At 40.9% G+C, this 27,706-nt stretch overlaps 1 long non-coding RNA gene across 2 annotated transcripts; it reads right to left on the bottom strand.

Moving 5' to 3' along the window:
* Nucleotides 1–3,009: 3,009 nt before the first annotated feature.
* LOC122481451 lies at nucleotides 3,010–27,373 on the bottom strand. Of its 2 annotated transcripts, none has more exons than XR_006296854.1 (5): nucleotides 27,237–27,373; nucleotides 16,423–16,816; nucleotides 9,869–9,989; nucleotides 9,284–9,366; nucleotides 3,010–5,604 (listed from the first exon to the last, which is right to left on the bottom strand). It is a non-coding gene; the product is annotated as an uncharacterized LOC122481451 (long non-coding RNA). The 2 variants fall into 2 exon arrangements; XR_006296853.1 differs by lacking the exon at nucleotides 27,237–27,373 and adding an exon at nucleotides 25,168–25,451.
* Between the last annotated feature and the right edge of the window lie 333 nt (nucleotides 27,374–27,706).

Genomic DNA, 27,706 nt, shown 5'->3' with positions numbered 1-27,706 from the left:
GGTGGAGCTGCTTTGGAAAACAGTTTGACAGTTCTTAAGTTAAACATAGACTCAGTGATTCTACTCCCAGGTATATATCAAAGAGAACTGAAAGCCTATTTCCACACAAAAACTTACACACAAATGTTCATAGCAGCATTGTTCATATTAACCAAAGAGTGTTCATCAACTGATGAATGGATAAACAAAATGTAGTCTATCCATACAATGGAATATATTTGGTCATAAAAGGAAATAAATAACAGAATATGATTCAGCCTTAAAAAGGAAGGAGATTCTGTCATATGCTACAATATGATGAACCTGGAAGACATTTTGCCAAGTGAAATAAGCCAGTTACAAAAAGACAAGTAAGGAGTGCCTGGGTGGCTCAGTCAGTGAAACGTCCAATTTCGGCTCAAGTCATGATCTCACGGTTCGTGGGTTTGAGCCCTGTGTTGGGCTCTATGTTGACAGCTCAAAGCCTGGAGCCTGCTTCAGATTCTGTGTTTCACTCTCTGCCTCTCCCTCACGCGCGCTCTCTCTCTCTCTGCCTCTCCCCCACTCTCTCTCTCTCAAAAATAAATAAACATTATGAAGTTAAAAAATAAAAAGGTAAAAATAAAGACAAATAGTATATGATTCCACTTGTATGAGGACCACCTAGAGTAGTCAAACTCATAGAGACAGAAAGTAGAATGGTGGCCGCCAGGTGCCGTGGTGGGGAGGGGGTAGGGAGCTGCTGTTTTATGGGTATAGACTTCCAGGTTTACAAGATGAAAAGAGTTCTGGAGACGGGTCGCACAACAATGTGGATGTACTTTACATTACTGAACTGAACTTGCAATGGCTAAAATGGTACATTTTATGTTATGTGTATTTTACCACAATTTCAAAAAGGGCAAAACGAAACAGAAAAATAAGAAGGCATGAAGCACTGATACATACTGTATCATGGATGAACCCTGAAGCTACTGTGGCAAGCAAAAGAAGCCAGACATAAATGGCCACATGTTGAATGATCTCATTTACATGAAATGCTGAAGCTGGGCAGACCCATGGAGACAACAAGCAGGTTCGTGGTTGCCATAGCTGGAGGGAGTAGGGGCCGTGAAGCAACTGCTCACGGCACAGACCTTCCTTCCGGAGTGATTAAAATGCTTTGAAATTAGATAATGGGGATGGTTGCGTGGCTTTGTGTCTGTAGTAAAAACTATTGAATTACATACTTTAAAAGGTGAGTTTTATGGTATGTGCATTATATCTCAATAAAGATGCTACTTTTTTTAATGCCGCGGTGGATTTCAGAGCACACCAGCACGGGAACATCAGTCAATTACACTCCCCTGCAGTTGCAGATCTAGGAGGTGCCTTTTCATGGCTGCCACACATGAAGCTCTATTACAAGTATATTTTTGGTGTTGATCATAATAGTTACCTAAAATGCATTAAGTGCAGATCTGAGCAGAGTGATGGGCTAAATTATTTCCCCAAATGATTTCCTTTTCCAGGATTCAGTAAATGCAGGGTCCTGATGCTCTCACTGAGGGTACAAGAGTTTTGATGCTGCTATTTCACTGCTGCAACGGTTCTGCTTCTGAGAGAGCAGAGGATATGTCAGCAGAAAATACGAAATGGTTTCAGATCTACTTTGTGACCCTAACATACATAAAAGTAGTAGGAAACAACTTGGTATTTCCAACTGCTGACCAGAGCCACACTTATGCAAACTGTCACTGGAGTCATTGCTGCTATCATCCTCATTTTGGGCAAATCAAATGGAAAGAAGGAAGGATGGGACGAGCCCTGCTGAAATAAGATGGCAATCCTTGTGACTCAGGGTACACGGTAATTTTTTAATGTTCCAGATTTATAGCTTAAGTGGAAGATAAGCCAACATCCAATCTAAAAAAAAAAAAAAAAAAATCCCAGAGAGGTAGAAGGAGCAAACGGAGGGAATAGTACCAGAAGCCAGACATTTCTAAAATTACCTTACTTAGAGATGTGACTTTGGAATCATGTGAATGTTTTGCATGATTAAAATAAAATGGAGTAACTATGAAAATTAAAACATGAGGTTAGTAAACCTAATTGTGTATTGAGTAGGCAGCTTTATTGTACAGAGAAGAACTATTTCAAAGTGTTTTTTCTTTTCTTTTTGTGTTTTGAGAGAGAGAGGGCAGAGAGAGAGAGAGAGAGAAGAGAGAGAGAGAGAATCCCGGGGGGGGGGGGGCAGAAGAAGAGAGAGAGAAAGAGGGAGGGAGGGAGGGAGGGAGAGAGAGACAGACAGACAGACAGACAGAATCCAGGCTCACCGGATGCTAGGCTCAACCTCACCCCAAGTGGGGCATGAGTTCACCCAAAATGGGGCTCAAATCATGAACCATGAGATCATGACCTGAGCCGGAGTCAGATGCTTAATGACCAAGCCACCCAGGCATCCTCAAGATATTTTAAAACATAATTTGACTGGGATGTACTCTAAGACAAAAAGAACTGCAAAAATAAACAAACTTAAATTTTTTCCAGTAGTCATATTGTTAGTAATATTGGCATAGTTTATTCTAAACTATTATGTATGTAATAGGATAAAGCAAATAAGTAATCATGTTAATTCAAGAGGAGTCAAGATTGTCAACATTAAAAAAAAATGACAAATATAAAATCAGAGAATTTAAATAAAAACCATGTAATCCTAAATTTGAATTAGAAATATAAATGCATGATTCATTTTCTATTAAAAAAATATTTCCTGGTTTCTATCTACTAGAAAAGCCTAAGATAATGATGAACCCAGGCTCACTGGTCTCTCCTAGCACCCTGACTGTAGTTTCTTCCTTCCTTCCTTCCTTCCTTCCTTCCTTCCTTCCTTTCTTTCTTTCTTTCTTTCTTTTTTTAATGTTTATTTATTTATTATGAGAGAGAGAGAGTATGAGTTGGGGAGGGGCAGAGAGGAGACAGAGAATCCCAAGCAGGTTCTGCACTGACAGCGTGGAGCCCAAGGCAGGACTCAAACTCATAAACCGGGAGATCACGACCTGAGCCAAAATTCAGAGTAGGATGCTTAACCAACTGAGCCATCCAGGCGACCTCAGACTGTAGTTTCTAAATACAACTTTCCACCAAAAGGAATCGGCCTTTTGGGTAAATGGCTAATTAACTGGGGCAGGAAATGATTATGATGAGCTTGGAATATTTTGTCATATTAGAAAGCAAGGAAGCTATGAAGAACTATGGGGTAATGACAAAAGGATTCAGAAACCAATTTGAAGAGGTTCCCATGAGCCAAAAATGGGACAATTTAAGCATCAAGATGAATAAATAATAACTGCAATGGAATGAAACACTAAAATCTGTGAATCTATAATGATGCTAAACAAAAAAATTGATCGTCTTTGGTGAATGCTAGGAAACAAGCATTTATTCTGCCTTTCCTGTAAAAACTATACCTCAGGCCAATAAAACTGTTGACAAGAGGAAGTTTTCTTGATAGAGTTAAGCTAATAAGTGAAGAAGGAATGATAAAAATAGTATACGATCATTTGGCAACCTTCTAATGAATTAATGGATATAGACCATGATCATCAAAGGACTGTTAATATTGCAGAGACAACCAGATATGTTCGCCCTCTTGTGGAAATGCACCATTATGCAATATTCTTGATAAACCAGCAAACTTGAATTCAGTACAGTAACCATTTGCAACATGTGTCTATTTCAGCTTCAATTTCAATTAACCTGTATGTGCTGTCCAATATGGCAGGCACTAGCCATTTGGGGCTGTGTAAGTATAAGTTAATTAGAACAAAATTAACTAATTCAGTCCCTCAGTCACACTAGTGCAATAGCCACATGTGCAGATATGGAATACTTCCATCATCACAGAAAAGTCTACTAGACAGGACTAAAATCTAACTACTAGTTTACAAGTAGTACAGGGAACTGAAGAACATGATTGACGCAGTATGAGGATTCAATCCCTAAATCCAGGATATGGGAAACTATAGGACAAATGATCCAGCTCCTTCAACAAATAAATTACAAGGGCAAAAAAAAAAGTCTTAAGTTAAAAGACACTTAAGAAAAACATCAACCAAATTTAAGTATGAGCCTCTTTGAATCCTGATGGTAAAGCTCTGAAAAAAAAAAAAAAAACATTGAGGCAAATTTAAACATTGATGATATCTGATGATACTAAGAAAGTAGTATTATTTTTTTAGGATAGTGATATTATTTTAGTGTCTAATGAAAGATCCCTTATCTTATAGAGCTGCATCCTAGATGTTTACGCAAGAATGATCTGATGTCTAGATTTAGCTTTAAAGTAGTCCTTTAGGGAGAGAAAGTGGATCAGGGCATAAATGGCATACGATTTTTGCTGTATGTTAATAACTCTTGATGTTTGACATTCCATTAAACTATTCTAGTTCTTATATATGTCTGAAGTTTTCTATAAGAAACATTTTAAAAGTGACTGGCTTATCTTTTAGATTCATAGAATAGGTCTGAAACCATTTGGCATTTTTTTTTGCTGTCATTTTTTTATTCCCTGTGTCAGAATGTTTGAAGCATAGAAATGGCGGCATCACGTTGTGCTTCATTGTTCTCCGACTTGCTTCTCATGCTGTGACAAGTTACTTAAACTTGCTTTCCCATTACATTAACTGTAAGACCACTAAGGTAGGTGTCCAGTAACCATCTAACGTTCAACGTACACTCTGAAGTGATCATGGCATCCAAAGAAACATGGCAGATGTTGGAAGTACAGAGATGAATACAATACAGTTCTTGACTTCAGGGAGCTTATGTTTTTACGGAGAGGTAGTCATATGATACATAAATTACTATAATAAAGTAAGCACAAAGTTTAGAGTGGCCTGAAGAAGAGATTGGTGATTTATATCCTGGGGTGGTGTTAATGAAAGACTTCATTAAAGAAGATGATTTGCACAACAGTTTGAAAGAACGAAAACGTGCTTTCCAGGTTAGCAGCAGAAGCAAAGACAGACAGGCATGGAAGAAGCTGGTACGTTTGAGAGACCATGAACACAGTGACTCATAGCTTTGGAGGTGTTCGTTAGTCAAATTCCTGTGTGTTTCAAGTAATTACTGTCTTATTAATGGGAAATTTAAATTTTTAAATGTTTATTTATTTTTGAGGGAGACAGAGAGAGAGAGAGAGCATGAGCAGGGGAGGGTCAGAGAGAAAGGGAGACACAGAATCAGAAGCAGGCTCCACGCTCTGAGCTGTCAGCACAGAGCCCAATGTGGGCCCCGAACCCACAGACAGCAAGATCATGACCTGAACCGAAGTCAGATGCTTAACCGACTGAGCCACCCAGACACCCCTATTAATGGGGAATTTAAATTCAATTCAATAACGTTGCAGTTCTATTAAGTGAACACCTAGCAGACTGAATGAATAACTGAAAACATCCTATCAATGAAGCACTTTCTAGGCACTTAACACTTGCCCAGAGTCTGTGGAAAGCCCAAAAGGAAATGGGAAAAACTCCCACAAGATTTTCTGGTCTTGTTAGAGAGGTAGGATTTACATATATGTGGAGCACTTACAAAGAATGAGTAGCTCTGGGCCAGTGTAATTCCTTCTCTAGGCAAGCTGATCTGCAAACACAAAAGAAACAAAATAGTCAGGACGTGATAAAATGTTAGGGATTTTAGAAATCCAATCTATACTAGGATCACATACTAGGATATGTATGCATGTATATAAGATGAATGCATGCAAATTGGGGGCAGAGAAGAAGCCTAGAGTGTAAACCAGCTGCCTTTTTAGTGAGGTGGGATTGTGATTTTTTAAAACTCTTTAAAAATTTTCCTTAATGCTATTGTGTTAATAAGTAGAGAAAGCTTTCTAAAGTCTACGGTAATTTGGATCTACAACAAAAAGATCATTCTGAAAGACTGGGAGGAAATGGGAGACAGTAAAAGAATCAGGTGTAAACAACCTTTCAATTTTGGTAAATTCTAACCAATTCTCCTTGGCTGGGGAAAAACGATAAGAAACCTATAATATTTAGAAAACACATTAAAACAAAGCTGAAACATCTCTTGCATGCAGGCTTAGGGTAATTCATTTGATTAAATGGGTGTGCAGAAAGGAGACAGTTTCCCTTGAAGTGAACAATTTCGATGTCTAATTTGAGGTCAGATCCCTTTTTACAGAAGACAATTTTTTTTTTTTTTTTGGGTCTGGCACATTCGGCAAATGGCAAGCCCCTCCTGCTTGTCCTCTGTCTGGATTGCTTACTCTGGGAAATGAAAGGATGGCATGGTCTGTGAACCGGCAGTTATTCTTCTTTGCTGCATATCGTGTTGGCTTTTTTGTAAGAAAAATCATAAGAACATATAAAAGTTTTTGATGAATAGAACCCTTTATTTTTAGCAGAAAATGGATGGAGCGGTTTGGGGCTTTGCAGCTGCCTGTTGCTCTCATGTGAGCACCTCCCACAGCCTTGACTTTTTATTCTGCTGCATACTCGGTGCCAAGATTTACATGGTCGCTGTGGGGAACAACTGGATTTAGCATAAGTAAGAAAAACTGCTTTTTCCCTGGGGAGAGACAAAAAGGATAAGTGCACAAGGCGCAGAGACAATATTATCAGGAGTTATATTCCTGTTCAGCTCTTTTATTCACTCTGAATCCTGGATTCTATTGCAAATAATAAAAGCAAGAAGCCAGTTGGCTTGAAGCCAAGGTCTGGGATTAGCAGAAGAGACTATTTTGTTTGGGGCTAAAAATATGTTGGTCCGTGATGGTTCTATACATTACAAGTAGGGCCACTTGGATTACACATTGTTTTTTTTTCATAAGCTGAGATATTGCCAAGAAAGTACAAATCAATGACGATTTGAATGAGGGAAAGACGAGCTGCTGTCAGAGCACCCGAGAGCCCAGGCGGTGCTCTTGCACACCTGTTACTGCTTGGCACACCTCAGTTTGCTCCATGTTCTCTGAGGCTGGGTGGGATTGCTATTATCCCCTTAACAACCTGCACCATTTTCCAAATGATGTCATTTTTTTTCCCTTTTCATTGTCCCCTCAAATATCCCCCCCCCCTGCTTCCTGCGCACCCCCCCTCCAAGCTAGATTAAAGTGGTTGCAAGAACTCATTTTGAATTCAGGCAAACCTGGATTGGAATTCTAGTTTCCCTACATGCCACCTATCTCTGATGATCCTAGGGAAATTACTTAAGTTTTCTTTACTTCAGTTTCACCATTGATAAAATGATGAATAATAGTACTGATCTCCTTGGGGTTCGTGGAGACTAACGGGGCAGTACATAAAGATCATGATGCACCGCATCTATGCAAAGAATATCGCATAGTAAGTAATGAAATTTTACCTTGATCATCATTGCGGGGTAAAGTGGTATTCAGAGGGAAATTTATAGCTCAAAAATATAAAAAAATAAGAAAGCTTTTAAAAATGAAACAAGCATCCAACTGAAAAACTATGGAAAAGACAGAAGATGTTTATGTTATAAACTGGATAACTTCTATTTCTAGATATATGGAATACTAGATGTCCAGAGAAAGTCTTCCAGTATGGAATTTAAAATTCTGGATGAAACACAAAAAGAATGAAATCTTGCCATTTGCAATGATGTGGATGGAGCTAGAACGTATTATGCTAAGCAAAATAGGTCAATCAGAGAAAGACAAATACCATAGTATTTCACTCATTGGTGGAATTTAAGAGACAAAACAGATTAACATACGGGAAGGAGGAGAAAAAAGAGGAGAGAGGGAAACAAACCACAAGAGACTCTTAAGGACAGAAAACAAACTGAGGGTTGATGAAGTGAAGAGGGTGGGGGATGGGCTAGATGGATGATGGGTATTAACGTGGGCACCTGTTGTGATGAGCACTGGATGTTGTATGCAAGTGATGAATCACTGAATTCTCCTGAAACCAATATTGCACTGTATATTAACTAAAATTTAAATTAAAAAGATAATAAAAAATAAAATAAAATTCTGGACAAAGCATACTTCTAAAAATCTTCTAGGGGCTCCTGGGTGGCTCAGTCGGTTAAGCATCTGACTTCAGCTCAGGTCACGATCTCGCGGTCCGTTAAGTTTGAGCCCCGCGTCAGGCTCTGTGCTGACAGCTCAGAGCCTGGAGCCTGTTTCAGATTCTGTGTCTCCCTCTCTCTCTGACCCTCCCCCGTTCATGATCTGTCTCTCTCTGTCTCAAAAATAAATAAACGTTAAAAAATTTTTTTAAATCTTCTAAAATATTTGGCTGGCCTACTGTGAAAATGAAGACTATCCTTGCTATCAGTAATAAAAGAGTAAGAATCTGGAGCACTTGGGTATCTCAGTCGGTCAAGCACCTGACTCTTGGTTTTGGCTCCAGTCATGATCTCATAGTTCGTGAGTTCGAGCTCCGCATCAACTCCACACTAAGTGTGGAGCCTGTTTGACATTCTCTCTCACTCAATAAATAAATAAACAAACATTTTTTTTAAAGTAAAAATCCACAGAGATAGGCCCATCTGATGTACCAACATCAGTTTGCCACAGAGGTTTCTGACTAACTTTGGTGACCATATACTGAGGAGGACAAAAACACAAGGCCTGTAAACGCTGCGAGGATGGAGACGAAAACTTCCACATGAACCCAGAAAGATTATAGTAGGTACATTCAAGATGGCTGAACTGGGGTGTGGGGGTGGTGAGGGTGGGGCACCCTACAGAAAGAGACAGTGAGGGGAACTTACCCGTTGTCTTTAGCAAAATGTAAAACGTCTTTCGTAAAAAGTATAAAAGAGGGAAAATACTTGGAGAATATCTAATCACAAATCTGTAACAACATGTGTTTGGGGCCACAATTTATACCCACATGTGTTACCTACTCCCTAATAAATCTAAGAAAAATATTTGGTTAAAAGTGCTCCCAAATATTTGGTTAACAGGAACTGAATAACAGAATAAACCTAAAGAAAGTACAAGGATGGAAATAAAAGAAAAAAATTACTGACACAGAAAATACAGAAGCAGCAAAGCACATGTTTTGAAAAGACTAACAGTAGTGACAACCGTTATGAGAGCTTGACCAAGGAGGAGAAAACACAAACAACACAGTCGTGAACAGAGAACATAACTTAAGATGCTGAAAGGATTTAGGAAAGTATTTGGGACACCTTTGCCAATAAATACGAAAACAGATGAAATGCACAAATCCTTTGAACAATGTTTCTCCAACTTTCACCTATATCGTTACCACCTGGGAACCTTTTAAAAACACAGATCGCTGCCCCCGCCCCACAAAATTACCTGACTTCATAGATCTGAGATGTGAGTCTGAAAGTTTGCATTTTTATCAAGTTCTCAGGTGATCAAACACTGAAGACATTGTCCTGGAAAATATAAATTACCAAACACACTTGATAGGAAATAGAAATTATTTTATGGTCTAGTGCTTTCCTACTTTTTTCACATAATGGCACACATATGCAAAAACCCCATAGCACTATATGGCACACTGGGGTAAACAGATGAGGCTGTTCTTGGCTGGAGCTAACCTGCTCCTGAACTCTATTTGTCCCAGCTCTGCCTTGACTTACTTGCTCTTGGCAGCCCCAGTGATTGAAGGATTAACATCCTGGGCTCACCTGTACTCCATACTCCGCCTACCAATGTGCTTTTACTCATAGAAGTTACTTACCGCTGCATAAAAAATTACCCCCTGGCTTAACAGCTTAAAGCAACATACAGTAACTAGCTCACCGTTACTATGAGCCAGAAATCCAGACATGGCTCAGCTGTGGCCTCTGGCTCTGGGCTCTAACAAGGCTGCTATCAAGATGTCAGCCGAAGCAGTCACCTTCTGGGGAAGAATCTGCCTCCAAGCTCACTTACTTGGGTTCTTGGCAAGAGTTAGTTCCTCCTGGACTGTTGGGCTCAAGGCCTCAGGTCCTCTCTGGTTGTTTGCCGGAACCTTCATCCCTTGCCATGTGGGTCTCTCCATAGGTACGGCTTGCTTCTCACAAGTGAGCAAGAGAAAGAATGAAAAGGTGGGCAGAAGTCAGTTTTCTGAAGCTTCATCTCAGAGGTGGCATCCCGTCACCTTTGCTGTATTCTATTAGTTAGAAGCAAGTTACTACGTGCAGCCCACCTTAAGGGGAGGGAATTACACACTAGGCACGGAAACTGAGAGGTGGAGCTCATTAGGGGCCATCCTAAAAGTCTGCTTACCACACCAGAAGAGACCCTGCTTGGTGGGAGGGTTGATATTCAGCTTTCCTTGTTAGTTCCAGATTACCATCTAACAGTTACCATTATTACAAATTCTCACCAACATTGTTATTGTCAGATTTTTTATTTTTTTTTTGGCCGGTCTGATGACTATAAAACGGGAACTCATTATAATTCCCTTGTAACTAATGAGGGTGAGCATATTTTCATATGTTTACCACCTGGATGTGTTCTGTTCAAAGCTGTTCATATTTGTTCATCTTTATAGTGGATTTTTATCTTTTTCTTATCTGTTCGAAGGAGCTCTTATGAGTGGGTACTAACCCTGAGCCCACTATATGTGTAGTGAGTCTCTTCCTCCAGTGTTTGGCTTCTGTTTTCACTCTCTTGATATTTTTTGAGGAACAGCAGTTTTATGATTTTAATGTAGTTGAATTTATGCTTCCAGTTTTGTGTTAAGAAATCCCGTGTTCCCTCAAAATTAGAAAGATAATATTTTATGTATCCTTCTAAAATGTTAAACTTTTGTCTTTAAGCCTTTTATCCATCTAGAATTGATTTTTGTGTATAGTGTGAGGTAGGACTTCACTTGACTTTTCCCCTCTTCTGGCTAATCAATTAATACTTACTGAAGGGTCTGTCCCCCTCCTCCTAATCTGCAATACCATAGATAAGTTTTCCGTACATTCCTCTATTCATGGGTCTTACTCAGGACTCTGTTTTGGTCCATTGATTTACCTCTGAACTGATAACATGTTCCAAATTACTAATGACTTAATTAACAAATCTTAATAGCTGGTAGTAGGGTCATTGCTTCTATTTGTCCAACTGCAGGATTGTTTTGGCCATTCTTAGCTCTTTGTTCACCTATATTTTAGAACCAGTTTGTCAAGTTCCAGGAATAGAATATCCTTAAATCTGCAGGTCATTTTAGGGAAATATTGTTTACATCTTTAATGTGCTTTACTGAAGTTTTATGATTTTTTCCATCAAGGACTTGCACATCTTTTGTTAGATCTATTCCAAGACGCCTTACACATTTTGTTGCCATTGTAATCAGCATCGTTCCTTTTTGTATATGAGTTGCTAAAGTGTAGATTTGCAATTATGTTTTATCTATTGACCTTGTATTGACCTGAAAGGTTCTTTTCCAATTCTTGCCTGGTTTTAGTATCAAGGTTACACTAGCCTCAGATAATGAGGTAGACACTATTCCCACTTTTTCTATTCTGCAAGATTTCAAGTATGATTGAAATTGTCTCTTAAATGTCTTTACTGCTCTTGCCATTAGAAATAGGCCTGGGGCGCCTGGGTGGCTCAGTCAGCTGAGCGTCCGGCTTCCGCTCAGGTCATGATCTCACGGTTTGTGAGTTCAAGCCCTGCGTTGGGCTCTGTGCTGACAGCTCGGAGCCTGGAGCCTGTTTCGGATTCTGTGTCTCTCTCTCTGCTCCTCCCCTGCTCATGCTCTGTCTCTCTTTCTCAAAATAAATAAATAAACATAAAAAATTAAAAAAAAAAAAAAGAAATAGCTAGGCCTGGTGTTTTCTTTGTTGGAAGATTTATAATTAAATTTCTTTAATGGTAATAGCAAAGTTTTCTATCTGGTGTGCCATGTAAACAAACTGGTATGTTCTGAATGGACTTCGGAGATTTTTTTTTCCTTACTGTCATTTAAAAAACTTTTTAAAATTTACATCCAAGTTAGTTAGCATATAATGCAACAACAATTTCAGGAGTAGAATCCAGTGATTCATCCCCTACATATAACACCAAGTGTTCATCCCAGCAAGTGTCTTCCTCAGTGCCCCTTGCCCATTTAGCCCACCCCCCACCCACAATCCCTCCAGCAGCCCTCAGTTTGTTCTCTGTATTTAAGAATCTCGTATGTTTTGTCCCCCTCCCTTTTTATATTATTTTTGCTTCTTCCCCTATGTTCACCTGTTTTGTATCTTTTTTTTTTTTTTTTTTTTTTTTTTTTTTTTTTTTTTTTTTTTTTTTAATTTTTGGGACAGAGAGAGACAGAGCATGAACAGGGGAGGGGCAGAGAGAGAGGGAGACACAGAATCGGAAACAGGCTCCAGGCTCCGAGCCATCAGCCCAGAGCCTGACGCGGGGCTCGAACTCACGGACCGTGAGATCGTGACCTGGCTGAAGTCGGACGCTTAACCGACTGCGCCACCCAGGCGCCCCTCACCTGTTTTGTATCTTAAATTCCACATACGAGTGAAGTCATATGCTATTTGTCTTTCTCTGACTAATTTTGCTTAGCATAATACCCTCTAGATCCATCCACGTTGTTGCAATGGCAAGATTTCATTCTTTTTGATTGCTGAGTAATACTCTATTGTGTGTATGTGTGTGTGTGTGTGTGTGTGTGTTTGTGTGTGTATATATATATATATATATATATATATATATATATATACACACCACATCTTCTTCATCCATTCATTTGTCGATGAACATTTGGGCTCTTTCCATACTTTGGCTCTTGTCGATAGTGCTGCTATACACATTGGGGTGCATGTGTCCCTTCGAAACAGCACACCTGTATCCCTTGGATAAATGCCTAGTAGTGCAATTGCTGGGTTGTAGGGTAGTTCTATTTTTAGTTTTTTGAGGAACCTCCATACTGTTTTCCAGAGTGGCTGCACCAGTTTGCATTCCCACCAGCAGTGCAAAAGAGATCCCCTTTCTCTGCATGCTTGTCAACATCTGCTGTTGCCTGAGTGGTTAATTTTAGCCATTCTGACTGGTGTGAGGTGGTATCTCATTGTGTTTTTGATTTGTATTTCTCTGATGATGAGTGATGTTGAGCATCTTTTCATGTGTCTGTTAGACATCTGGATGTCTTCTTTGGAAAAGTGTCTATGCATGTCTTTTGCCCTGAATGGGCTTCAGAGATTTAAAACCCTTGGCCCCGAAGAGGTCAAAGCCAACAGGTGAGAAATAGACATGGGGCTGCAAGATCCCATGGCCAAGTTGCCTCTGGTCAAAAGCATCTTTGTCCCTTTAGCCCACTGTGCCTTTGACATACACTATTACACTTTTTGATTTCTCCATAAAGATCTTGCATATGTTTTGTTGGATTTATCCCAAGGTGTCTTGTAATTTGTCATCAACACTGGCATCTTTCTTTTAATTGTGCTTACTGAATATTTGTTGATAAAGTATATATCTGCAATTGTAGTTTATTGATCTTATTTATGGCAAGCTTACTAAACTCTCTTATTAATTCTAACAGTTTTTCTATATAATAGCTTTTGTGTGTGTGTGGCGTGTTATGAAGAAAGTTAGGAAGCACTGTCTTAGAGAAAGTCTAGCCTTAGTTTCTTCATCTATGAGATGAGGTTGAAAAAGTATGTGCTTCCTAAGATTGTTATGAAGATTAAATGAGTTAATCCAAGTTAGGCAACAGAACAGTACCAGGCACACAGTGTTTAAGTGCCACTGGCTGTTATCATTACTTTTTCATCTTTCCTCTTTCCATAAGACCTTGTATTTCTCTCCTGCAGCCTCAACCTGATATTTTAGGCCATCAACAGTGGGTTTTGACCTTTTATGGGTCTTATAGCCACATTTAGATCTTGAAGGAAGCTTTCCATCCTTACCCTAGGAAGATGCAAACACATAATTTTGCATAAAATTTGAGGATCCCCTTATCTATGCACATGGATCTTCCTCTGCCTCCAAAAGATTTTTGGGACCAGGTTAAGAATCCTGCTAGAAAACAATCCTCCTAGTTTTCTAGAGGGGTTTGAGATGTTCTAGTTGGATCCCCTAGGGATTTGGTATGACTATACTTAGCTCCTAGTCTGGCCATGACATTGTGCCTCAGTCCTGATAAATGGGATTCAGTCTTGCCTCTCTCACCTACAGTTTAGCTTTGGTATTGGGGCCAGGTCTTACTTTCCTGTTCTTGAGTCTGTACCTTAGCAGACTTCTCAGGACCCCTGTCATCCCTGAAATAGGGGTCATGCCCTATTAATATCAGTCTTCCTAGGGCAGGGTTTCTCAACATTGGCATTATTGATACTTTGTGCCGGACAGTTTTTTATTGTGTATGTCTGTGTATAGGGCTGCTCTATGCGTTTAGAGGCCAGCATCCCTGGCCTCTATTCATTAGATGCCATTAGCATCCCCCATTTATAACAACTAAAAATATCTCTAGACATGTTCCCTGGAGAGACAGAATCACCTCTCACAGTTGGGAATCACTACTCTAGGGCCCAAAGTCCTGTCATTGAACTTTTGCCTGATGCCTAGAGTCCTGCTATCTGCTGACAGACCTCTCTAGTACCAACTAAACACCTAGCTCTTCAAATGTAACTTGCTCCTAGATTTCTCAATGCCACGTTCTTCCTTCCAATAAAGAGGCCACTGTAATTCTTGCAGCATCTTTCTGGTGCCAACAGCTTGCCTGGACTACCAATTGTTCTGTTTCAAGGTACAATTTTCTCTGGCTTGGGTGAATGGCCCTCCATCCCCCACAGTTGCCAGCTTTCCTGCAGGGATGAGGTGGGGCTTATTTCAGTCTCTGGATCTGGTTGAGATCCAGTTACTTCTGCCAAGAGTGGCTGTGTCATGAGAGATGACAAAGAGATGACCGTGAGAATTTGTCTGTTTTCCTTGGGAAAGTAATCTTCCCAGTGCTTTTATGCGACAGAGCCTGTCCTTTTCCTATGTAGGTGCAGATAAAATTTTCTGAAGGTGATATATGAATTACCCCATTCTACTGTGCAACAAGTCAGCCAGGAATGAGCAGCAGAACCACCGAATTGCAGCTTTAATAGATGCCAACAACACAAAGGTGGTGAACTTAATAACAGACCCTTCGAGAAAGTGAGAAAGACTGATTGATTGACTGAAAGCTTAGAGCAGAGAACAGAATGAAAGAACGTTGTGTAATGCTTTTCACAGAGAACATATCTATGAACCACAGGAGAAAGAGAGAGTAGAGAAAGTACAGAACAAACTGTACCTTGCAGTATCCTAAACTTGGCCTAGTTAATCATAGTGGGGTACGGGGTGCTGGGAGGGCCCAGAGCCTGAAAGGTACTGCAGGGACCGACACAAATATAGACATTGGGAGGAAATCCACTCAAGCAGGTAAGAATGGTACGCAATGGCTTTAAGAAGTTAGAAGATTATTTCTTTCCCACGTGAAAGTTTGGTGGCTTTCCTTTGCAAAGTAGTCAAGGGCCCAGTTCTTCTTTCTCTCTTGTTATTCTATTATCTCTTGAATATTGCCCTCATTTTCTGACCATGATGGTCCATTCCCACACCCACAGTTCTGCTAGCGGAAAGAAGGAGGGGAACCTGGGTGGCTCAGTCGGGTTAAGAGTCCAACTCTTGATTTCAGTTCAGGTCATGAGCTCACAAGCCCCATGTGGGGCTCTGTGCTGACAGCAGAGAGCCTGCTTAGGATTCTCTCTCTCCCTCTCTTTCCGCCCTTTCCCCACTCTCTCTCTCTCTCAAAATAAATAAACATAAAAAAAAAAAGGGAAAACCCAGGGAGGGGGACAAAACATAAGAGATTCTTAAATATAGAGAACAAACTGAGGGTTGTTGGAGGGTTTGTGGGGGGTGGATGGGCTAAATGCGTAAGGGGCATTAAGGAGAATACTTGTTGGGATGAGCACTGGGTTCTAGGAATCACTGGATTCTACTCCTGAAATCATTGCTGCACTGCATGCTAATTTGGATGTAAATTTTTAAAAAATTAATTAAAAATAAAATAAAAAATAAAAAAAAGAAAAAGAAAAAGAAAAAAAGAAAAGAAAAGAAAAGAGGGAGAGAAGGAAAGACACACCCCTTCTTCTTAAAGGCAGAACCCAGAAGTTACACATGTTATTTTGGTTCACATCCCACTGGCCAAAATTTAGTCATATGGCCACACCATATCATGCCTAGCTGCAAAGGAGATAGAGGTTCTGGAAGGTCACATGCCCACATAAAAATCAGGTTCTCTCTGAGAAATTTCTCTATCACCACTAACCTGAGTGCTTTTCGTCCTCAGTCTTTCCTCCAAATTCAAGTTCCCAAATGCCCCAAGGACCTGTCTGGCAGATCCTTTGTTGGAAGACAGAAGTTGGAAAGGAAAAGAATAGGCAAGGATGGGTCCTTTTTAACAAAAAGGGGTTGCTGGACACTTAAATTTTGTTACTCCTAAGAGAAAGGTCACTTTTAGTATAATGTTATCAGGCAGGCAAACTGACCTGATCTTGTGAAACCACTCTACAGGAAGACTTTCCAGCCGGTTGTTGTGCAATTCCAGACAAGTCTGAGGCAGTGTTGTGGGCTCTTCTTGGACAGTGAGGGGGCGCGTGCATGTTGAACTAGGCCAGTGCGCTGAGGCAGTCATCCCTAGCAATGCTCATCTTCCAAAGGATGAAATGTAATTGATGGACACCAGCGTATTTCTGGGACTGGAAGAATTAGAAACGTAGACAGGAAATATGTCTTTGGCCATACTATAGAAGATGCTTCATTTTACCGAGAGACTCTGGATTCTACGGGACGTGTCTCTTGGCTGGAAGGTTTCAGCAGTCTAGTCTTGAATATCAAGAGAACCGAAGGTCTGTGGTTGTAGGACATCACAGGATTATAAAGCTGTGAAAGCAGAAATGGAAATTAGGAAAGAGCTATTTACATAAAAGATATTTTGACACAATATGTGTACCTTTATAAGATTATCTTTTTACACATTTATATAAACTTTTTATACTTGATCTTAGCCAATAGGCCAAGAAGTGATACATTTATATAAACTTTTTAAGAACGGTTTTTAGGGGTGCCTGGGTGGCTCAGTCAGTTAAGTGTCTGACTCTTGGTTTCAGCTCAGGTCACAGTCTCACCGTTTCATGAGTTCGAACCCCACATTGGGCTCTACCAATGATACACGTATGATACATATGTATCATATATGTATCACATATACCCTACACACATATGTATGTCACATGCATATATCATATATATGTATCATACGTGTATCATATATGTATCATATATATGTATGAATATTTATTTATTTTGAGAGAGAGTGAATGAGTGTGTGCAGGAGGAGTAGAGAGAGAGGGAGTGAGAGAATCCCAAGCAGGCTCCACACTCTCAGCGCAGAGCCCTATGCAGGGCTCGAACTCATGACCTAAGCCAAAATCAAGAGTCAGATGCTTAACTAACTGAGCCACCCAGGCGCCCCTGTATCTTATATATATATTTTTTCAGAGATAAAGGAATCTATCACAGCATAACAAGAAGGATAAAACATCTGCATTTTTGTATCTTATATTTTAAAATTAAGGCTTTTTTAATTCTGAACATTTTAATAGGGAAATTAAGAAGAAAATGAGTTGGTAGTAGAAAAATTTAAAAGGTATTATTTTCACTGTCCTGCCACTCCCTGAATGTGAGATTTCTGGTAAGTCACTTAACATCTTTGCACTTCAGCTTTGTCACTTATAAAACAGAGATAAAATTAATGTTTCACAGAGTTGCTATGGTGACAACACAATAAAGTACATACGAAATATCTGTATGTGGACCTATTGAAAAGTCTGAAACACGGATCAAATCGTGAGTCTAGTAATTATTCTGCAGTATCTTTGGTATTTTAACTGATTGAACACAGTATGTGAGCTGATATGCAGGGGTTAATTAATTTAATTAGCTTGTACTATGGGCTGCTGACTGAGTAAGGAAGGGATGCTAACCTGATGTTAAAAAAAAAAACAAAAACCAGAAATCATTAAACAATTAAATTTCCACCTGTACAAACAAGTGGAATAATTTCACTATGAGAATAAATATTATAAAAATTTAGGGGATTTAATAATAATTTTCCCCAAAGAAAACATTTATTTAATACGTCTGACAAAGAACATGAAAAAGAAATAGTTCTTTTTTTTCAAAAATTTTTTTAACATTTATTTATTATTGAGAGACAGAGCATGAACATGGGAGGGGCAGAGAGAGGGGAAGACACAGAATCCGAAGCAGGCTCCAGGCTCCAAGCTGTCAGCACAGAGCTCAATGCAGGGCTCGAACTCACAAACTGTGAGATCATGACCTGAGCTGAAGTTGGACCCCTAACTGACTGAGCCACCCAGGTGCCCTAAAAATAAATAGTTCTTAAGAGTGTGTTGGATTTGGGGTGCCTGGGAGCTCAGTCAGTTAAGCACCTGACTCTTGATTTTGGCTCAGGTCATGATCTTGCAGTTTGTGGGTTCGAGCCCTACATGGCAGTGCAGAGCCTGCTTGGGATTCTCTCTCTCTCTCTCTCTCTCTCTCTCTCTCTCTCTCCCTTTCTCTCTGTCCCTCCCCTACTCAGGCTGTCTCTGTCTCTCTCAAAATAAATAAATATACTTAAAAATTTTTTTAAAATAAAATATAAATTTAGGGGCACCTGGGTGGCTCTGTCAGTTGAGCATCTGACTTCGGCTCAGTTCCTGAGTTCAAGCCCCACATCAGGCTTTGTGCTAACAGCTCAGGGCCTGAAGCCTGTTTCAGATTCTGTGTCTCCCTCTCTCTCTCTGCCCCTCCCCTGCTCACGCTCTGTCTCTCTCTCAAAAATAAATAAACATTAAATAAATAAATTGTAAGAAGTTGTTTCAATGTTAAGTGTTGTCAATATTCAAAGTACAGGGTGGGTTACCTTGCCTTGTTAAAACAAAAACTGTGAAGTACTTGTTTATTTAGTTTTTCCTGGTCAAAAAACAATGTGACATTTCCTGGAAAATCCCATCAATCACTAAGCATACTCTTTGCAATTCAGATTTCCAACGGCCCCTGTGAAAGTGGAAAGATTCCTATAATGAATGGATGAAAGGGTATGCTGCTTTATTCACCTCTGGGATCCATGACACATCTCAGTCTCATATAAATCCTTGAACTTTCTCTTTTATAGAATTTCTAACATTGAAAGAAAAGCTGCCTGTGGTCATCTAGAAATTAGAGAGAATACTAAAAATAAAGAGCAAAATTTTTTTCTTACAAAAGCAAGGTCCAAATGAACTGGCTTGAATAAATACATTATTGAAAATAGATATTCAGTTCAATATCTGCCCCTTTATTTGTGGACATCATTGTGTTTTATGAGGAAACCCAAAGATGAGACACAGGTATACTCGATCTAATGGGAATATAATCTTGGTCCTTGATACTCAAGTGTGGTCCACTGACCAGCAGCATCAGCATCACCCGGGAGCCTGTTAGACAACCAGAATCTCAGCCTCAACCCCAGATTCGCGTTTTGGCAAGCTCTGCACTTGACAAGTGATTCGTATATATATTAAATTTTGAGAACTGCTGACCTAGTGAATAGTCAGCTAATTCTGAGTCTTCCTACCTGACGGTATTGGCTAAGATAGCCAGCTATTCTGGAGGTACTTCTGGAAGGCGGAGATAGGTCATTGGTAACCGTACTTCCAAGAAACTCATCCTCCTGTTTGTTGATTCATCTAAAGCCTGCTCAAACGGATCAGGAGTAAATATAAAAGGTGGGGTATTTATTCAAAGAAATTATGAGAGCTTTGTGCAAAAAATAATCGAGTTGAAAACAATCTAATGTTAAGTAATAAGAAATTAAAGAAATTATCATGTATCTAATAGCTACAAAGTAACCATTAAAAACCATGTCACCGAAGAAAGTTCATTGGTATGGGAAGACACTACATTGTATTCTCAAGTAAACAAACTGGCTATAAAACGTGGCCTGATTCTATTTTCATTTTAAAAATACACATATATACACAAGAAAAAAGAAACTGCAAGGACATGCCCCAATGTGTTCAGTGGCTACAGATTTGGAGTGCTTTTTTGTTGTTGTTTTATTTTCATTGTGCTTTTCACATTTTGTGCATCAAGCAATTTTTCTTTTGTAGAAAGAGAAATAGAAGAGTAAGTGTCAGAACAAAGAAAAGTGATCTGGACATAGCCCCGCCCTTCTGGCCATAAATAGTAGAAAATTATTTCAACTAGAAACTCATTTCTACTCTGATTGAATTATAACCAATATTCAATAACGACACTAACTTACTTTTGCATTAGAACAGTGGTTCTCAATCCTGGCTGCTTATTATTATCACCCCGAGGGCTCAACCAGCCAAACAACTAACCAACCAAACAACATGAAAACGATAGCTTGTTCCCACCCCAAAACCCCTGGGCACTGGGACTTATGAAAAGCTGCCCAGAGTTGAAAACCACTACTCGGTATGGGTGGAAGGATATCCATAGTTCATTTCTGAAAACCAGTACTGCCTTATGTTTTAGTTATAAAACCTGTATGGTTATATATTTAGGGTAGTTTATTAAACTATAGCTTTTAAAGTCCCGGCACCATGACTTATACTTATTTTAATAATATTCAACAAACATTTATTGAGCATCTAGATTATTTGTTCCGTGTGAGCCTCACAGACCCAGGAGGTCAGGAAGAGAGAAAATGTTAAAGCCATTACACGGAAGAGATACCCCAGATCCCATGGTTCATTAGGGAAAGGGCTCAAATCTGTCAGATGCCAAAGCCAGGGGTAGCTCCGTCACCACATTTCTTCTAGTGTTCTACATTTATGTTTAGTTTAGAGAAGGCATTTTTCTAGTTCATGGTTATTTTTCTTTATACATCTCAAACATGCTTAGAATTTTTATAGCTGAGGGATGTGAGAGAGTCTTCCTTAAATTGAAAATTAGCCTGTGTAAGCTCAGAAATTTCTGAGGACAATGATCTTAATCATTCTTTTAGGGACCTTTTAGGGTGCTTAAGGGTTCAGGGCTTCTGAATCTGGGCACTGTAAACAGAATAAAGAAACTAGAGACTTGAGGTGACATTTCCCAGCTGAATCTGGATTTTAGCAATAGTGCTCTACAAGAAGAGACCACTGGAACCAGCCGTATTTTACCTGCTGTCATGATTCTGCCCTTCGTAAAATTCAAATTGTTTGAAAGATTAGCTGTTTCTTTGATTATTATAGATGTTGACTTCCACCGTACCTTCACAATATACATGGCTCATTATGTAAAATGATCACATGCCTAGTGCACTGTGGGAAATAGGAATGTTTGAAAAATAATAAAGTATTTCACCAAGTGTACTGAAAAAAAGGGAAAGAATGTGAGACTGCAGATATCCCGTATCAAATTATTGTTTATGTTAGTTCTAATTAAACCTGAATACTTTCTAATTGAAAATGGTCGCAATGTTTTTCTAAATCCCAGCTCAAAGAGAAACCACTAAATCTAACTTTGACACCACAACCGCTCAACTGGTGAGGAGGAAGTCAATGGCGGCCTCAGTTGTCCTTGGAGGCCACTGGCAGCCAAGGAGTTGCTGCCACCTGGTGGATATTCCAAATAGCACAGCCAGGGAGGTGGCCTCAGTCATGCCAAGGGAGCAAGCGCTCAAAAGCCCAGCTAGTCAGTCACACTTTGATAATGCTTCAGCTGAGCTCACTTATTACCGCGGAGGACGAAGGGCCTGTGCCGCTTATTATGGGTTTGTGGTGTTTATTAATCCACGACAGTATTGTTTTTGATAGACAACCTAAGATTAAGGCTAATAAAAGGACTCTGGGAATGTGGACTCGATAATTTTGCTGGCTTGAGAACAAAGAAGAAGAAAGTCAGTAAATAGTACCTGGATCGTCCAGTAATTACTCCATCTTATAAATTACTGTTTTCTCTGATTCCAGCCCACAGTCTGTCATTCTAGAAAGTATGATATATTAATTTTTAGCTAAGCAAGATCCACAGGGAGTAATCAGAGTCAGCACTATACAGGTGTTTTTCCAATGAAAAAGGTTACTATTGGAATTATTTATAAACGACATCAGAACTCTGAATATTAACAAAGTGCTTTTCAACTGCTTATTAAGTGTCGGGAGATAACACTCGCACCAAGTCATGTTGTTCTGGCTGACATTTGAAAGGTCATGTGCTACCCGAGAAAGAGGTTCACCACCTTCGAGGCTATCCACCTCCCTTCACGTCCTTCTCCTTTCTCCTTTCAAATGTTATTTTAAATTTAATCATGAAATCATTTAGTCCTACACAATGGTATTAAAAACAGGATATTGATCATGCTTGACCTGACCACTCGGCTTCAGAAACCCAGTATTATCGGGTGCCTGGGTAGCCCCGTCATTAAGCTCAGGCCGTTATCAGGTTCATGAGTTCCAGTCCCACATCAGGTGAGCTTGAGCCCTGCTTCGGGTGAGCCCCACATCTCTCTCTCTACCTCTCGTGGGATTCCCTCTCTCTCTCTCTATGCCCCTTGCTCACGTGCGCCCTCTCTCTCCCTCTTAAAAAGAAACTCAGTATCATCAACACAGCTGAAGCCCTCTGTGAACCCCCATTGTGTGCCCTTCTTTCCTCACGGTTCCCAATCCCTAGATCTGGTGCTTATCATTCCCACTTGTTTCTTTATGCTTTTATTTACATGTACCTATAAATAATATAAAGTATCAGTTTGCATGTTTTAAAAACGTTATTTAAATATCATTTTCCCCTGTAACCTCAGTGTTTTTTTCGTCCAGTGTTGTGACTGAGCTTCATCCACTCCGGTAGTTTGCCGGAGCTGCCGTAACAAATTACCACAAAACAACGAAATGTATTCTCTCACAGATCTGCGGGCTAGGAGCCCGAAATCAAGGTATCCACAGGGCTGTGTTCCCTCTGAGGCCCTAAGGGAGAATCCCTTCTTTGCCTCTTCTGGCTCCAGATATTCCTCAGTCTGTGGCTACATAACCCGAGTCTCTAGTCGATCTTTACATGGGGTTTTGCTCTCTCTGTCTTCCTCTCTTATAAGAACACTAACCAGTGGATTTACAGCCCATCTGTGTAATACAGGATGATTTCCTCCCAAGATCCTTATGGGGCACCTGGATGGCTAAGTCAGTTGCAGTTGAGCATCTGACTCTTTGATTTCGGCTCAGGTCACGATCCCAGGGTCGTGGGATGGAGCCCTGTGTCGGGCTCTACACTGAGCGTGGTAGATTAACATTTGCTTAACATTTGCTCTCTCGCCCTCTCTCTCTTTCTCTTTATCTCTTTCCACCCCTCTGTTCCCTCCCCTGCTCGCACAGTCTAAAAAAAAAAAAAAATCCTTAGGTACATCTGCAAAGACCCCAGATAATACGTGAGGGAGGCAGGTTTCCAACCCACTCGTTTTGACCAACTCCCCTGACCACTGGATTACATGGCCTCTGAGCTCAGACAGCTGGGACTTCTGGATATTTAAAAGATGAGCATTTAACTTGACATTGGTTTTAATGTGTAGCCCATATAGGTGAAAACTAACTCGTTTGAGAGGTACAGTGTGAGGGAATGGTGCACTGGCTAGGGAGGCAGGACATCTGGGTTCTGGAGTCAGCCCTTCATTGACTTCCAAACCCCAAGTAATAGGATGTTGTTTTGTCTCTGTTACTCTTACAAGACACCTTACATGATTGAACCAGCAGGGAGGTCAGTGAGAAGAAATAACCCAACCCATTCCCTGGGTTTGGGCTGGGTATGCACATGGGGTTTTTGTTTTGTTTTTTTTTTTTTTTAGCACTTAAATTTTTTTGATTACTAAAGCAAATAATCTTACAGAAATTTGGAAAATAGAAGGAAAATTATTTTTAAAAAGTTTAGCAAGCAGGAAGGGTGGGGGAGGCAGACAGACAGAATCCCAACCAGGCTTCACACAGGGCCCCATGTGGGGCTCTAACTCATGACCCGAGCCGCAATCTAGAGTCCAACGCTTAACTGACTGAGCCACCCAGGTGCCCCCCGAAGGAAAGTTGCTTTCAAGCCCACTAATAGAATCCACTTATTTATCACCTACACATTTTTAAAGTTGTAATCATTTGAATCTAGTTTTATAACCTACAATAGATCATTTTCCTTGTTGCTTCATAAATGATTAAAAAAAAATTTTTTTTCAACGTTTATTTATTTTTGGGACAGAGAGAGACAGAGCATGAACGGGGGAGGGGCAGAGAGAGAGGGAGACACAGAATCGGAAACAGGCTCCAGGCTCTGAGCCATCAGCCCAGAGCCTGACTCGGGGCTCGAACTCACGGGCCGCGAGATCGTGACCTGGCTGAAGTCGGACGCTTAACCGACTGCGCCACCCAGGCGCCCCATGATTTTTTAAAACACAAGTATTTTTATCTCTATCTTACAGTTGCAGAAAACCTCAGGAGACCGACTTACCGAAGACCCCAGCGCTAGGAAGTGATAAAGCCAGGGACCATAAAGCAGTTGTAACTTACAATGCATAAAATGATGTAATTGTTACAAGGTTTTGTTTAGACATTAGAACATTTTTAGTAGATGTTTCCATGTCAGTACCCGGGTATCTGCCACTGCATAACAAACCACCCCAAGCTGTAGTGCCTTAAAACAATAACCGCATTTATTTTTCTTGTGAATTTGTAATTTGGGCAGCTCTGAGCAAGGACAGTTTCTGTCCTACGCCATCATCTGGGGCGGCTTGAGACTGGTGGCTGAGGCCGGCTCAAAACTTGCTTACTCACAGCTGGCTTGTTGATACTGGCTGTGAGCCAGGACCTTGGGTGGAGCTGGGGCCAGACACCTACACACAGCCTTTCCATGTGGCTGCTTGGCTTCCTACCAAAATGGTGGCTGGGTTCCAAAGGCAGACATCCCAAGAAGAAAGAAAACAAGGTGAAAGCTGTCTCTCGTTTTGTGATGTTGTCTGAGAAGTCACACAGTGTATTGTATTTGTTAGGAGCAAATCACTGGGGCCAATTATGGTTCAAAACAGGGAGGAATTAAGCTATATTTTTTGTTGGGAAGAATTTCAAATAACTTGTGGACATGTTTTAAGATTATCACAATTCACCCGTTGCACATAAACTATTTACATTTCGTCCTGCATGCAAAATACGCTCATCACCTCCCCCAACCACTCCCCACCAGCCCCACCCTGTACCTAGACCCCTTAAACGCTGCACCTGCTGTAGCCTCACGCTCAGGCTTGAGGGTGTGATCTGGACACATAAATCAGGTCCAGCAGCAGAGGCTCCTTGGGTACTGTTCTCCAGACGAAGCTCCTGGCAATCTGAAGACCCATGAATCAAGAGACAAGCCATCTGCCAACCGCATCTAATACACAGTGGTGGGACACGCCCAGGATAAGCACTGTGCACACTGCTGTTCAAAACAGAGAAAAATGGGAGGCATGCAGCCACCGCTCTGATACCGCCCGGGAGCGCGGCGCCAGTTCAATTAGGCCTCAGTCCCACTTCCGGGACGTAGCTTTTGGCTCCGCCCTCCGCGCTCTGGGTTCCACCCTTGGAGCCTGTCCTTCTCCGCTGAAAGTAGCACGTTTGGGGCTAATAGTTGTTTAGGCGGCGCTCTGCCCTTAGGAGTCTGGGGACCGAAGGCCTGAAGGTCCCTCTCAGTCTACGCCGATTGTAATTCTTTTAAAAAACATTGTAGGTGGGGCACCTGTGTGGCTCAGTCGGTTGAGCGTGGGACTTCGGCTCAGGTCATGATCTCACAGTTTGTGGGTTCGAGCCCCACATCAGGCTCTGTGCTGACCAGTTGCTCAGAGCCTGGAGCCTGCTTCAGATTCTGTGTCTCCTTCTCTCTCTGCCCTTCCCCCGCTCACGCTTTGTCTCACTCTGTTTCTCAAAAATAAATAAGTGTAAAAAAAAAATTTTTTTTTTAAACGCTGTAGGCTTCTTATCAATCAGTGGGTAACTAACAAAGACAAAAGCCACTTCCATAAGTGTCGCTTAGCCCTTCTGTACCTTAGATTCTCCAAAGCTGTTGTCTGGTAACGCCCTTTCGGTTTGCATGCCTTTCGTCTGCTTGCAAAGGTCGACGAAGCAACGCCTGAAATCTTTGTGAGGTCTTGCCAGTTTTATAGTCAACTGGTGGCTTTGCCTTTGAACTGTTTTCCAGGTAACACTCTGAATTTGATCTTCACCTGGAAGCCATTTCCTTTGCCATTTGGAGAGGCGGGGAAAGAGGAGCTGTTATTTATTTATTTATTTTAAATTTTTAATGTTTTATTTATTTTTTTTTTAATTTTTTTTTTCAACGTTTATTTATTTTTGGGACAGAGAGAGACAGAGCATGAACGGGGGAGGGGCAGAGAGAGAGGGAGACACAGAATCGGAAACAGGCTCCAGGCTCTGAGCCATCAGCCCAGAGCCCGACGCGGGGCTCGAACTCACGGACCGCGAGATCGTGACCTGGCTGAAGTCGGACGCTTAACCGACTGCGCCACCCAGGCGCCCCTGTTTTATTTATTTTTGAGAGAGACAGAGACAGAGCTCAAACGGAGGAGAAGCAGAGAGAGAGAGGGAGACACAGACTCCGAAGCAGGCTCCAGCCTCTGAGCCGTCAGCCAGAGCCTGCTGCGGGGCTTGAACCCATGAGCTGGGAGAATATGACCTGAACTGAAGTCGGAGGCTTACCACTAGGTCACGCAGGTGCCCCTGGAGCCGTGATTTTTGAATCCAGCAATTCCTGGCTCCTATACTATGTAACAGTTCTTTCTTATCTCTCTTCCTTTGCCTTTTACTATAGTCAGTTAGAAAACCCAGGCAGCACTCATGCTGTCTCTGAAAGTCTCCTTTGGCCATGCAGTTAATTTGTGTAATTTCTATTTTCCGTATAACCACAGATGACAGTGTTGCTGAACTTTCTACCACTATATGTCAGCTTCTGATAACATTTTCCTCACTTTCCTGTCAACCCTAACCAATGATGTCTCCAAAAACCGTGAAGCGTCCACTGACAGTTTCTTGAAGACCTTCCCAAATTCTGCCTTCTGACTAGTCCCGAAGTCATTGCCGCATGTTTTCAGTTTTATTACGTTAGCAAAATCGGTTCCAGTTGTTTGTTGCTGCCTAACCAACCACCCCAACACTTAATGGCTTAAAACAGTGACAACATCCACTTACTCATAATTTTGGAAGAACTCGGAGGAGACCGGTTATCTGTGCTGTGCCTAGTGTCGGCTGGGGTGGCTCAAAGAGTGGGGGCTAGAATAATCTGAAAACTCACTCACATGTCTGTTAGCTGATGTTGGTTGTCATCTGCAAGTTCATCCGGAACTGTTGGAAAACCTATGCATGAGCTTTCCTTGTGCTGGCTTGGCTTTTTGACCAAATGGTGAAATGGTTGGCTTCTAAGAGCAATCATTACAAGGGAGACAGCCAGGGGAAATTTAGTCTCAGAAGTCACATGGTATTATTTCTGCCACATTCCATTCTTTAGACATGAGTCACCGAGTCTGGCGCATATTTAAGGGAGCAGAAATGAACTCCACCTTTCAATGGGAGGAGTGTCAAAAACTTCCAGAAACTGTATAAAACCACCAATAAAAAGGTATTCTTAGCTCCATTTTACAGATGTAGAAGCTGTAATTCAGAAACGGACTTGCTGAAGATCTTACAACTAGTAAGTGATAAGGCTCGGGACCATAAAATGTACTTCACGTATTTAATGACATAATATATAATGTACAACCCATAAGGT

The sequence above is a fragment of the Prionailurus bengalensis genome, chromosome C1, assembly GCF_016509475.1.
Source record: "Prionailurus bengalensis isolate Pbe53 chromosome C1, Fcat_Pben_1.1_paternal_pri, whole genome shotgun sequence".
NCBI lineage: Eukaryota > Metazoa > Chordata > Mammalia > Carnivora > Felidae > Prionailurus > Prionailurus bengalensis.
The sequence above is the reverse complement of the archived record's forward strand: the minus strand, read 5'-3'. Positions and strand labels throughout refer to the sequence as shown.